Source organism: Rhinolophus ferrumequinum, chromosome 13 (genome assembly GCF_004115265.2).
Source record: "Rhinolophus ferrumequinum isolate MPI-CBG mRhiFer1 chromosome 13, mRhiFer1_v1.p, whole genome shotgun sequence".
Taxonomy (NCBI): domain Eukaryota; kingdom Metazoa; phylum Chordata; class Mammalia; order Chiroptera; family Rhinolophidae; genus Rhinolophus; species Rhinolophus ferrumequinum.
In genome coordinates this window covers 53,722,263-53,734,428 of record NC_046296.1, presented here as the reverse complement: position 1 = coordinate 53,734,428, position 12,166 = coordinate 53,722,263, and the positions used below count along the sequence as shown (strand labels likewise).

The window sequence follows — 12,166 nt, the reverse complement described above, 5'->3', positions numbered from 1 at the left end:
CGCCTTCAGGGAATGAGGCAGATAGTAGGCCCTTTACCAGGTCTTGGGCACAGAGAACCAGGTACCTGATGTGAATCAGGGGTCTGAGCCCAAGCAGCAGGAGTTGGAGCACAGCCAGGGCTTGTCCAACACCAGGTGTTCTGACCTGGAGTCTCGGCACAGCGGACTCTGGTCTTTAGACTTGACTTCAGGGATTGGTCCTTGGCCTGGGCTGGGAGTGGGGAGGCGGCTGCCAGGGACTCAGAGCCCAGGGAATCTAGGCAGCCGTTCTGGGAAGGAGAAGGGAATAAATTTTATTTATAAAAGTAATGAGCTGTCTGTCATCACTTCCAACTCCACCTCTCTTCTAGCAGGAGCAGGTGAAGAGGAAATGCTGGCATTCAGGATGAATGCAAGGGCAGACAATCAGACTTCCCCTCACTCCCATTTACTTGTTTTCAAGAGAGGTGGGCTTACTCATCTCTTTTGTCGGCAGTTACTCAGCAGGTGCTCTAGAGCCCAGCCACAGCTCCAAGGAAAAGCTCATTACCTTTTTTTGTTTAGGTGAATGAAGGTATCTCCACTTTTTCAGACTGAACTGCCAGTAAAAGCCTTTGAATCCCAAACAATCAATTGCTCCATCTCGCCAACCAGTCATTCAAAGAAAGCAGCAGCCAGATGGGCTGGGTTAAAAGGGGTGTAATGCTCATATCTTGCAACCATTCCAGAAGATGTTACTTTGTCTGGGTCCCCAGTGAGCAAAATGGAGGAAGGGATCCATCGCTGTTGCCTGTGTCGTTTGCTCTCCTCATTAAAGACGATACCCCTGGTGCTGGCTTGCTCCTAGGGTGGAAGACACTGGAAAAGGAGCCAGGTGGAGACAGAACATAATGAGTTTAGTTTTAGGTGTGATGAGTTTGAAGGGCCAGTGAGACATCAAAGTAGAGCGATCCAATAGGCCATTAGATACACAGATTAGCGGTGGAGATGTTAGCTTGCTGGCGAATGGCCTGCCCTGGCACAGACTTCCTGAATCTGCTCCACTGCGCCTGCCCCCTTGATCAGGGCTATTGTTCATTCCACAGCCGGTTTATTACAAAAATATTTTCACAATTAAATAATACAGAGAGATTGAGTCTTGCGGTGATTCCCTTTCTGAGACAACTGCAGTTAATAGTTTAGTGAATAGCTTCCCAGTGTTTTTATGCAAGAAGCTCATTTATATTTAGGTGAGTTTCACATATGTATGAGTATATATAAATACACAAGTAGATATGCATACCATGGGTCCTGTTCTGTAACCTACTTTTTTTACTCCTGAAAGTTTCACGGGTAACCTCCCATGTCAGTACTTAGAGAGCTACAGGACCCTCTTTAATGGCCGTATGGCCTTCTATTGACTATATCATTATTTATATAAACAGTCCTCATATTGAGAAACCTTAAACTTGTTCTCAAAATATTTGCTATTATAAACAATAATGCAACAAGAGACCCTCATAATACATTTTTGTGCAATGGTCCAATTATTTCCTTAGGAGAAACTCTTAGATGTGAAAGCACATTTTAGGTTTTCATATAGATTTCCAGATTCCCCTCTGGTAATGTACCAATTTGAACTCCTGCTAACAGCGTATGAGAGTGCATGCTTTTCTCTCTTACTCTGGACATTGTTCCCTTCTGTCTGTGCCATTATGATAGGTGAAAAATGTAATCTCATTGTTTTCTTTTGCATTTCTTTGATCATTAATAAGGACGAACCTCTTTTCATTTGCTTGTTGGCTATTTATGCCTTCCCACCCCAACTCTGTGGGTTGCCTATTCATGTCCTTTAGCTTTTTTTTCTACTGAAGTATTGTCTTTCTCTTAAGATTTGTAAGTGCTATTGCATATTATAGATATTAACCCTTGGTTATATGTTGCAAACGTGTCATAACCTATTTTTACTTGGCTTTATTAAAAGTAGTTTGTGGGATATTTTGCTGCATCACAGTTTTTCATTGTCATATAGGCATATCTAAAGCAATCTTTTATGATTTCTGACTTTGGATTTTGCTAAGAAATGCTTAACCCATGCAAAATTTATACACGTATCTTTATGTGTTTTTTCATCCTCTCTTCTCATCCTTTTATTTTTTACCTAAATTGCAAATCTAATGAGGTTACTTTTTTGCTTGCAATACCAGCACACCTTCCCACTGTACTCAGACCCAGGTCCACACTCTTGGAATGTCCCACCAGGCCTGGGGTGATTTGGCTTCTGTCTAGTCTCCAGCCTCACACATCAAATACACCAGCCATCCTGAATGCTCTGAGCTAGATAACACTGCTGCTTCTGTCTGGAATGCCCTTGTTTGGCTTCTCCCCCACCCCTGGTGAACTCCAAAGCAACCATCAAGACTCACCTCAACAGTACTTCCTCTGAGAAGCAGTCTTCCACCTCAGTCATTGTTAAGTGCTTCCCACCTCTCCTGGCACTGACACAACCCTTCTCTTCATGCATATTGAAATTTTGGTTATTGCATTTCTTTCCACTTCAAACTTGTGAGCTCCTGGGAGGTTGGTGCAGCTTCTGGCACTTAGTGTAGTAGGTGCTAAACCCACCTCTGTGATCTGATTTGCACCTTAGCAAGCTCAATATGCTAACTGTGGAGGCTGGAGGACCAGTTAGAAGTAGCCAGGCAATAGATGTCATAGACCAGGTAGATGATAAGGGCCTGGACAGAGGCCGTGCTTTGGAGAAAAGAGGACAGATGAGAAACAGGTTTAGCAGGTAGAATGGATAGTGCTTGAGTATTTTGTTGAAATGTCTCCTACATGTTCAACACATGAGTAAATCAAAATGTTAGCCTGTTAGCATGGTCCAGACCTTCTGATTCGGGGATTATTTGGTGTTTAGAATTACTTCTGTTTCCCTAAAGCTGTCTGACCATGGGTCGTCATCATCGCCATCTGTCAAGTGGAGATGTCAACTCCAAGGGCAATTGTGCAGTGGTTTCTATTAAATGCCATGTATTTAAGAGCCTTCCCGGCCCCTGCCTGACACGTAGTAGCACTCAGTGAGTGTTCTCTGGTCACCTCCTTACCTTGGGTGATTGGGTCAGGTACCATCCTCTGACCGATCTAAAGGATTCCTGGAGAGAAGCTGAAATCAGTTTTATTATTGGCTTTCCACAGACCGCAGGCGTGCCCTCTCCATCTGTCCACACCAGCTCTTCGCTCTGCCCTGTTTGCCCATGCTGCCATCTTACTGTCATCCCCAGTCTGTTTTCCTTTTCCTCCAGAGAAGTTCCAGGATTCCGTCTCTTCCCAGCTCTGCTCCTGCCTTTTCTCTTCCATGGTCACCGCCTAACTAACCTAATACATCCTCGTGCCTGGTTACTTACTGCAGTCGCTGCTCTCCCGGCCTCCGGTCAACCGTGCCAAGTAAAGAAGTGGGAAGACCAGCCCCCAAATCATGTTTCACATGCTGACCATACTCAGGATCCCACTCTTCATGCTCCACGGTGCCCCACGTGTCTCATTCAGAACCCTGAGCCGCTGCGTGACTTCACACCCTGGCTCTCCAAGCTGCTGCTTCATCTCAGTCTAACCTCTCAGCCCCAAGGCCTGAGAGTCTGCTTGCCATTCCCAGCCCATCCTCGCTTTCCACTACCTCTTGTTTTTTTTCATCCCAGAGAATGCCTCCTTTTTCCTCTGCCCCAGGCTTTGCACCAAGGGCCCTCACCACCAGCACAGAACTCTTTAGAGAAGGCTTCCTTCCCATCACTAATAGCCTGTTACTGTGGCTGACACTTCTTTGTACGTGCAAAGTGCTGTCACACCACTGTCTTGTGAGTAATCTTCCTTGCTTCCTTTAACCAGCATTGAAGGAGTCCCTCTGAGCACCAAACCCTTAGAAGGATGAAATAAGGCCTAGGCGTTGCTCTCAAGGCATTCCAGTCTCATAGGGGTGAATTCCAACCCACAGTTTCCTCAGCCATAACAGGGGGATAATAATGTCTAATTACCTCAGCAGGTTGTTGTAAGATTTATATGAAATCTTAAACATAAAGAGCTTCATGGTGAGGAGATGCTCCTGATGCCTGCTTTGCAGCTGAGAAGATGGGCTGGGAGCCGTTGAGATTGTGCCCACAGTCGCACAGCTAGAGGGGCAAAGCCAAGTTCAGTGCTGTGGTGCTGCCCTACCCCATTGCCTGCTCCATTTCCTCCTCATGCCCCACTTACGTCTTTGCATCCCCGCCCAATCCCATTCACTGCTCTCTAAAACAGGCCTCTGGAATGCAGATACCACCAGGCTAGTGGCATCACTGCCCCCGTCAAGGGCAGTTGGTCATTTTCACCCATAGTCCTTTCTTTAAGCCTGCTGACAGTACCCGCTTGGTCTGCCACTCCTGGTGGGCATGGTGCGTCCCACAGGTGAGCCTGGCTGTCTCACCTGTGTGTTTGTCTCTGGCAAGGAGATGATCTAGCCCACAGTGGCTCACCCACCTTATTCACCATCTCCCCCAAATTGGGTTCCATTAGCAACGTGTTTTCACGGGCACTGATGAGATTTGGTTCTCAGGCTCCAGGAAGTCTGGATTGGGGTAAAAACACCTGTTTGCCTCAGTGATGGAGATGAGTCAGGTCCATGAGAAGGCAGCTGGCAGAAGCAGGCACAGGAGGGGTGTGTGTCACTAATTGGGCAGAAGCATCTCTAGCGTAAAAAGTCAATGGCAGGTAAAAGTATTGCATTTGGGAGACAGCTGGAAGCACCTTTTAACACAAGATGAAATATCTGGTCCTCTTTGAAGGAGTCTTATATCACAGAGAAAAAAGTCTGTGCTCTGCTGAAGTCTATTTGAGTTGAAATAAGGAAGGAGGCTGGTTTGTTCTAAAGCCCAGTCCTTATAGGAAATCTTCCAGAAGGTGGCAGGATGAAGGAAGGCAAAACTTCCTAAAACGAAGAGGGGAAAGTTTTTCACCTTATTTCAAATTTTTTTCAAACAATGTAAACGTATGTATGTGGTTTTAAATTACCGTGTTTATTTTTCATTATAAAATCAACATATATAGAAAGTTTGAAAAATTAGAGGGAGTAACTTACCTATATAGTCCTATAACACAAACCTTGTTTATTTTCATCTGGTCTGTTATTTGTGTGCATGCATTTACATGGTTGTAATAATACTTGACATATCTTTTTTTTTTTTGTATACTGTCATGCAGTTCTTTTATTTTTAAATGTTTTATGAGATACATACAGAAAATTGCAAAAATCTGTACATACAGTTTAAAGAATAATTTAAAGCAAACACCTCTGTAACTTACCCCTAGGTATAAGACGAGAGTATTTGCAGCTTTCAAGAGCTTCCTCTACCATGTGCCCCTCCTGAGATGCAGCCTGCCCCTGCCCCCAGAGATAACTGTAGCCCTCTTTTCTGATAAGCATTTCTTTGGTTTTTCTTCATGGTTCTACCACTATATGCCTAAGCGCTATAGTTCACTTTTGACTGATTTTAAATGTTATATAAATGAATCATTCCGTATTTACTACTTTGTTTTGCTTCTTTCCCTCAATTATCGTTTTCGAGATGTTGTATATGGCTGTAGTTCATACTGATTTTCAATTGAAAGAAGAAAAAAGTAGAGGTTTTATTTTTGCGCTCAATTTCTATCCCAAATCTAGACTTTATCAGGTAGCCCAGGTTTGTGATAATTTTACAGTTAGGAAAACTCATTCTTTTCCCCTGCTTTTGACCCCTGCTGCCCCCCCACCCCAAGAATGCAGGTCTCAGACTGAGAAGAGCCCTTGCCCCCTCTTTTCTGGCAATGGACGCTGCCCCCTCCTCCTTTGGCTAGCGTCCTAGGAAGCAGCCACTCTGGCCCACTGGAGGCACTTGAGCTGCAGCTGCCGTCCTTCCAAAGGAGCTGATGGAATTCTTTCTGGGGCCTGGAGACAGCTGGCAGGAGCATGAAAAGCACAGCAGGGCTGAGGAATCTGCCAGAGGGTCAGGGGCAGTGGGGGAGCTGCAGGGACCGAGATGGTGACTCCTGGTCACGAAAGGCCTGGTGTTCTCTGACTAAAGCCTCGGTCAGGAGCCGGGGATTCAGTGTGTGAGCACACTTTCTTCTGCTCGTCTTCCAGGGCCCTGGAGCCGCTGGGCTCACAGAAGAAAGATTGAGTTCACACTGCTGTTTGCCGGTGCTCGGCCGCCCTGAGCCTCAAAGGAAACGCCTCCTGGCCTCAGCGGGTGGGTGGGCACCTAAGAGGAGCTAGGTTGCTGCCCAAATGCCAAAGACTGTGCCTGCGTGGGCTGTGCTAACACAGAGAAGCCTGTCCACGCACTCTCATTCACCCTCAGTTTTGCCTTCCGACAACTGCCCTCTTTCTCTCATCGCTAATCTCGTTGAACAAGTGGTCTGCAGCTCCCCTTCTTACCACCCTCTCCTGGCTAATCCTTTGGAATTTCACTTTTGGCCCCTGTGCACTCATGGTGTTTGCTCGTTAAGCCCAGCTACACTGGGCCAGGCTGGGACACATGAAGCCGCGGGATTAAAACCTCTTACTTGATCTTAGCCTGTTAAGGACCTACCCCCACTGGACTTATAGACACCTGCCCAGAAGCCAGGCCCAACTCTGGGCTTCACTTGTAACAGCTCCTTTGTTCTAAGTTTGTTTTGTACACTTTATCAGGGACAAGCCCTGTTCACTGTGTTTGTGCCCATCACATGGACACACTGGGCCTCCCTTCCTCTTATCACCTTGAAGAGGCGGCCCTGGGGCTGGGCGCTCACCTGTAGTCTTGCCCTCTCCTGACCTACCTGGTCCCGTTCTGCCTTCTCTACTGTGCAGTGACAAAGATGGTGGCAGTATTCCAGACTCAGGTGCTTCATAGCCTTGTGCAGATGGTCCCCAATTATAAGCACCTTGCCTCAGCCCTCACCTGCCACCCGTAGGCCTGATCCTGCCCAGCCCTGGGTGAATGGAAACAGGGCCTGTGGGACGTTAGAGACCTCCTGGCTAGCCAGTTAGGTGCAGAAATAGTTTATGGCTAGCGGAGAAAGGATCCAGTATGTCTCAGGGTGGGTGTAACATCTGCCATAGCCTCTCTAACCTCTGCCCTCATGTGCTACCCCTCAGCCTGACTGGCCCTTCTTCCTGTCCAGGTCTCTGGTCCCCAGGTCCCCACTAGCCCTTGGAGACGCCTGAGCCCCTGATGAGCGATGGACCTTCCCCCGTTCCTATCCCCATGGCTGGCTGTATTCTACTTAAAATCCCTCAAAACAGTTTGCACAAAATTCCCAGGTAACCAAAATCAGGTCCACCATTTCCACCAGCCCTCCTGGATGCTGATACTGGCCTGGGGTGGAGAGGAATCCAGGAAGAGGCCCAGATTTCTGGGTGGTGACTGGGGATGGTGCAGTTGGTTTTGGACAGGTTGGGTGTGCTGCCTGTGGAACATTCCAGTGGAATGGTCCAGTGGGCACTGGATAATAGTGAAATGCCCGCACTTCCTCACATGAGCATAGAGTAGGCTCTCAGATTGCCGCTTACCTTGGAAAGCAGAGAACTAGGTGGTGAAGAAATCAGTCACAGGGCAGGTGAAGTCATGACGGGTGGTCAGGAGGCAGGAACAGCCGTGATCTTGTCTTCTTTTTTTTTCACTTGTCGCTTAACTGTGATTAGTCATTTATTCATAAAACTTGGCCGCAGAAGTCGTTACCTGTTAGGAGGAGGATGTGGGATGCAATGAACGGGCTGTGGCGACTTCGGTGGTTATGACAGTGGTGAGTTCAGAGGTGTCGTGTCATTACTCTCTATGCCTTACATGTATGTAATCAATATCGTTAAATCTACTCACGAGTTGATAAAGCCAGTTAAGAATTCATTATAAAATTATACTGTGCTTTAATATTAGTTAAGATTGTCTAGTGCTTTACTATTAAGAAAGGAATTTACTTTCTAAAAATTAAATTCATGAACTTAAACCCTTAGCTATTTCCCGCTCTCCTCGAACTTCCCTTTTTGGCTTTTGTGTTCTGTTGAACCTTTCATTTCTTCTCATTTTTCAGCTCAAAGAGACTCCCTTTCCAGAGTCACCCCAAGACGCTGCAAGTACAAGCACCCCGCCCCTCCCCCGGGTCTCCCGTAGGGACGGCTCTCCCACGGTTCCCTCTCCCATTGGTCTTTCTCTTTCCTAGGTGCTGATCAGAAACAGAAAACAGCTGCATGTTTTCACTTTCTTTTCCAAACCACTGCCATGTATTGCCCTTTGATGCTTTAGCAGATGTTATCCGCTTGGGGCAAGGGACAAACCACGCCTCCTGTGACCTCAGCTGGCTTCACCCACCCCTGCAGTTACCACCCCTGGTGCCGTTAGGGTTGGCTTAAGTGCCACAGATCCTTCACAGTTACAGGGCAGTTGTGTAGCTCCTTTTTGCATGTTCCTTGATACCACAGTGACCAATTGTCTATAAAATCACACCTTTTTCTGTGAATTTTACCAAAAGAGGAAATGGTGAGTCTTAAACCAATGCCTGTTGTTAAAAAGAGGAAACATATGTCTTATCTTGATACCTCTTAGGTTAGTTTTAAGGTCTTCATGCAAGAAGTATTCCCTTTGCACCATTTCTGGCCCCGTGGGTCTGTGCTGAGCCCCACAAGCCCCATGGTATCCTCCAGCTGAGCTGCTGGCAGCAGGCAGCTGTGCAGGGCAGACTGTGCAGTCTCTCCTTGTCTCCTTGTCTCGCGCCTCCCTGCAGGCACAGGGGGACTGTGGAAGTGATGACAGAAGCAGGCCATTGCAAAACACATTGTCGAGGTTGTCATTTCCTTGGCAGGACTAACACGGAGCGCCTTCTAGGACTGTGAGGTGTGTGCACTCTATGAACGGGAAGCAGCAGCCGCCATAACCTTGACTCTTCACTCGGCAAGATGCTCCCTGTGCCGTTCAGCTTTGGAACGGCTCAACAGCCTTTAAAAAGGCAGGAGAGTGGGCGGTGTGGGAAATTTTCTCTTATCCATCAAGACAGTTATTAGATCGCAGATAGCAATAATTGTTACTATTTCAAACATGGAAGATTGCCAGGTTATAGTGTTATCCCCCCTAGCCCACCCAGAAGTCCCTGTTTCCCTTGCTTGCATGTCACCGTAGCTCTAACCTTTATCACTGGTTCAGGAATATACGGAACCCATGCCAAAGAATCAGGAAATTGGGGGATACAAGCTGTATACAGTTAGATAAATCTTGGCATACTAAATGTATCTACCATCTTGCTATGGAAAGCATCATTGCTTCCCCGAATACATTATGAAAATTTTAAGATCACTGTATTTGCAGCATAACTCCACCCTATCAGTCCTAGATTGGTTCCCTTCGATTCAAGTCGCTGTTGGTAAAGTCCAGGGACTGGAGGGAGAGTCAGGGTAGACTTGAAACTATGTGGCTCTAGAATTCCATGCCTCTGATTAATTTTTTCTAACAGCATTTAACCATCTGGCCTATTTTCCATTTCTGCCTGGAAGAACAGACATGTGGTTTGAAGTCTTTCATTTACATAGACAAAATAGCTGGATGATCAAAGGTTTTGGTTAAACAAATGGAAATGTGTGATACAGCCAGAAGTCTTTAAAGGAGGTGACATTTATTTTAGGGCTCAGTCATTCCTTAATGATTTGATTATTAATGTTCATTTCTGTCTAATGTGCTATCATAGTCAGCTTGAGCTGCTATAATAATACCGTTGACTGGGTGGCTTAAACAACAGAAACTCATTCCTCACAGTTCTGAAGGCTGGGAAGTCCAAGGTCAAGGTGCCAGCCAGTTCGGTTCCTGATGAGAACTTTCTTACTTGCTTGCAGCCGTCTTCTGTTCCTCATATGGCAGAGAGAGCAAGATCTCTCATGTCTCTTCTTATAAGGGCACTAATCCCACTTATCAGGGCTCCATCCTCATGACCTAAATATCTCCCAAAGATCCCCTCTCCAAATATCATCACATTGTGATGAGGCTTCAACAGTGAACTTGTGTGGGACATAAACATTCAGTCCATAGCAGGAAGTTAGCCAGTGGGCTGGATATTGGCTCCATCCTGCAGTTATGATGTTTTGGAATAGAATGGGTGACTTGAAGCTTCATAAATTCGTGAAACTGACTCTGACCCTCTCTCTATATATACCATGATTGCTAACTAGAATGTTCTCTGTATATGCTGCCCCAACCAGAGCAGAGAGAAAGACACTCAGAGCCAGTGGCGTGTACAGTGCTTATGACGTTGTATTTCAGCAATTGTGCTCTAATCCTTTCCCTTCGGGGGGACTCCTAAGAGATTCAGGGTATCCCTACACTCACCCGCCCACCTCACTCTGTTATGTTCACACACTTGGACATACACAGACAGTAGGTTCGCTGTGGAAAAAGACGCCAGTAGCATCTTTCCTTTGTTTAGTTTAGCAAAGACTAGCAGGGAAAGCTGTAGGAATTAGGTGCTAATGAGGTTACTGGGAGAAGTGAGAAACATAATGAATGTCAACTGTTAACAGCGAGGCGGGACTAGAAGGGATTAAGATTTTGTCCATGTAGACAATTTGGAAATGTAGAAATGTGTGGGGAGGTTATTGCTGGAACAAGACCATCACCAAACAGCTAGTCTCACCCATTCACAGCTCTGGTTTCTGGTACTTGGTGCGAGACACCCAGTTTAAACCAAGACCTGTCAAGTTAGTTTTAAGGTCTTTAGACAATAAGTGTCTGTCCCCTTTCTATGTACTTTAGTCACTGGGTAATACAATTATTTGTGTCTCTCTCGCCCACTAAACTGAGCTTCCTGAGAGCAAGGCCTGTGTCTTTTTCAGAATTGTCTCCAGTGCATGACACTGGAAAAGAGTGAAGTTACAGAATATTTTAGTGCACACAAATGTTCATTTTAAAAAGATATTCTTCAAAAGCACCATGGGCCAGGAGTGTGGTAAGCAACCGTGCCATGTTATCGAAACACCAATCCAAGCCTGGAGTGTTCCGAGGCCTTGGTAATTGCAAAAAGGCTGAAGGCCTGCAAGCAGTTCTGATGCCAGCAGCCCCCAGGCTGAAGGTGGAATTAATTCTGCCAGAGGGTTGGGAGGGAGCTAACGGCATTATGCTGAGTCAGGCCCGATGGCCGGGCCATTATTTACACTGAAGTGGCTCCACCAGGCAGCTTAAGATCCAGGGCTGGGTCACTGTGCTTCCATATTAGCAGTATGGCTCATGGCTAAGAGTATAGCTTCTTGTATTAGTCTGCTTTGGGCAGCCATGAAACACCACAGACGAAGTGGCTTAAGCAACAGAAATTTATTTTCTCACAGTTCTGAAGGCTGGAAGTCTGAATCGGGGCGCTGGCATGGTCTGTTTTTGGTGAGGTGTCTTCCTGGCTGGTAGATGGCCATCGTCTCTCAATGTCCTCACGTGGCCTTACTTCTGTGTCCTCACATGGTGCACCGGGATGGGGGGGGACGGGAAGGAGAGCTCTCTTGGTGTCTCTTCTTATGAAGAAACTAATCCTATCGGATCAGGGCCCCACCCTTATGACCTCATTTAACCTTAAGCACTTCCGGAGAGGCCCCATCTCCAAAAACAGCCACACTGGAAGATGGGGCTTTAGCACATGGATTTTGGGAGGACACAAACATTCAGTTCATAACGGCTCTGAAGACAGCTGTCTGGCTTTCATTCCCTACTCTGTTGCAAACTAGTTGTGTGACTTTGAGGAAGTAATCTAGCTTTTAAAAATAAGGATTCTGGGGACCCAGTCTGGACCAAACAAATCTGAATCTTTGGGGGTGCTCCTCAGATGAGCTTATTAATGTGCAGCCAGCTGAGGTAGAGGACTTTTTGAGGCAAATCTAGGAGGGTGAACTGCAGCAGAATCCGTCTAAAGAATGGCATGAGTTAAACAGCTGTGAGACTTGGAGAATTTGGCTCACAGAGACACGCCCAGGAGCCTCTGAGATCTTCAGGACCATGTGGCGTACTGGGGACATTGGTCCTATATGACATCTGGGTTTGACTCAGCGACTTAAGTAGCCATAAATTCCTTAGCAGTTTCAGCCTTCTCACCCGTAAAATGCCAGTCCTCAGGTTGTTTCTGGAATAAAATGAAACAGTAGATATAAAAAGGCTTTAGAACCCACACAGCATTTCAGGAAGATAAATATTGATGTTTC

General features: G+C 46.4%; 1 protein-coding gene across 1 annotated transcript in view; it reads left to right on the top strand.

Moving 5' to 3' along the window:
* DPYSL5 (dihydropyrimidinase like 5) overlaps window positions 1-12,166 on the top strand; it is a 78,688-nt gene that overhangs the window by 18,079 nt on the left and 48,443 nt on the right. The gene's annotated exons all lie outside the window — the stretch shown is intronic.